A 2,414-nucleotide genomic window follows, 5' to 3' on the forward strand; every position below is an offset into this window, starting at 1 on the left:
CCCAGCACTTTGGGAGGCCGAGACGGGTGGATCACGAGGTCAGGAGATCGAGACCATCCTGGCTAACACAGTGAAACCCCGTCTCTACTAAAAATACAAAAAACTAGCCGGGCGAGGTGGCGGGCGCCTGTAGTCCCAGCTACTTGGGAGGCTGAGGCAGGAGAATGGCTTAAACCCGGGAGGCAGAGTTTGCAGTGAGCTGAGATCCGGCCACTGCACTCCAGCCTGGGCAACAGAGCGAGACTCCGTCTCAAAAAAAAAAAAAAATATATATATATATATATATTTTGTAATTATATTTTGTAATATAGATTTTGTAAATGAGACAGTAAAAAAACTGGATCATGTACTGAGCCACAAAATGAGCCCTAATAAATTTCAAAGCATAGGTATTACGCAGACTATTTTCTCTGACAACTCAATTAAATTAGAAAGAGAACAAAAATAATCAACAAATATACTTATTATTGCGAGACCATTTTCCATGGGTCTTGTATTTCTGCAAGTCTTATGAGCAGAGGCACTGACTGGCTTTTTCTCAGGCTATCTTTTCAAGGATATTTGCATACCAGACAGCTTTGGAAGATAAAGATAGCATCTCCCTCTAGAGCAAAGGGCAAGCATACTTACTGTGCAGTATAAAAGATCTGAGTTTCTTAAGCTCTGAATTCTTTCCTGTAACACAACTCGCTGTAAATGCACATGTCACCTGGCTCCCTTCATCACCCTGGTGAAATTGGGGTTTGAGGACTCAGCACATGAAAATGCTGATACACTGACCACTGCTAATGCTGTATTTTATAAGGTCCTTTGTCACTGACCTGACAGTCTCAAATCTGTCATCATCTATGAACTTGGATGTTAACAAGGATGTTAACTTGTTAGCTTGTAAGTAGGGTAAAATCTCTCATGATGGGTTGATATCCATGTTTTCAGAAATTTCAAAAACACACTGATGAGTAACTCATAATGAAAATTGTAATATGTTTCAAAGAAAATTATAATAAAAATATTGTACATCAAAACTTAAGGCATATAGGAAGAGCAGTGCTTTGAAGGAAATGTTATAGCCTTAAATACTTATTTTGGGGGGAATTTATGAATTAATTAGACATCTGAAAGAGAATATTAGTCTAAACATAAAGAAAGTAGAAGAAGAATAAAAACAGAGTGTAAATCAATGAAATAGGAGTGACACATGCAAAAATGCAACAAAGACAAAAATTGGGTTTTTGGGAAAAAAATTGCAAAATAAGTATACTTTCAGCAAGATTCACAAAGAAAAAAAGACAGAGAAAGAGAAAGAGAGGAGGCACCAAAGTAAAAATGATAAATGAAAAATAACCTAACTTAGATAAAGCAGAGATTGTAAAGATAATAAGCACACATCAACTTTAACAAATTAGGCAAAATGGACAATTTCTAGAAAAATATAATTAGCAGAATTGATTTGAGAAATACATTATAAGCTTGAATGGTCTTGTTAATATTAAAGAAATGAAAGCAATAATTTCAAATCTTTTAAAGCAAATACCAATCTCAAAACAGATAATCTTACTCTCATTCAAATGCTTTCAGAGAATATAAAAAGAAAAAAAGGGATTTCTTCCCTAACTCATCTATTAATCCTGCATATATGTGAGATCAAAAATGCATAAAAGCAGTACAAAAAAGGAGCATAACAAACCTATTTTGCTCATTAATATAGACTTAAAAAAATAGCATTTGCAAAAATTCTCAGTAAAATACTAGCAATCCAAATCCAGCTGCACATCAAAAAGCTAATTCACCACGATTAAGTAGGCTTCATCCCTGGGGCACAAGGTTGGTTCAACATATGGAAATCAATAAATGTGATTCATCACATAAACGGAACTAAAAAACACATGATTACCTCAATAGATGCAGAAAAGGCTTTTGATAAAATTCAACATCTGTTTACATTAAAAACCCTCAACAAACCAGGCATTGAAGGAACATACTTCAAAATAATAAGAGCCATCTATGACAAACGCACAGCCAACATTATACTGAATTGGCAAAAGTTGGAAGCATTCCCCTTGGAAACTGGAATAAGACAAGGATGCCCTCTTTAACCACTCCTATTTAACATAGTTTGGAAGTCCTAGCCAGAGCAATCAGGCAAGAGAAAGAAATAAAAGGCATCCAAACAGGAAGGAAGGAAGTCAAACTATACTTGTTTGCAGATGACATAATCCCACAACTAGAAGACCCCATAATCTCTGCCCAAAACCTCCTTGATCTGATAAACAATTTCAGCAAAGTTTCAGGATACAAAATCTATGTACAAAAATCAGTAGCATTTCAATCTGAGAGTCAAATCAGAAAATTATCCTATTCACAATAGCCATGAAAAGAATAAAATACCTAGGAATACAGGTAACCAGAGAGAT

The sequence above is a fragment of the Macaca mulatta genome, chromosome X (assembly GCF_049350105.2).
Source record: "Macaca mulatta isolate MMU2019108-1 chromosome X, T2T-MMU8v2.0, whole genome shotgun sequence".
Taxonomy (NCBI): Eukaryota; Metazoa; Chordata; class Mammalia; order Primates; family Cercopithecidae; genus Macaca; species Macaca mulatta.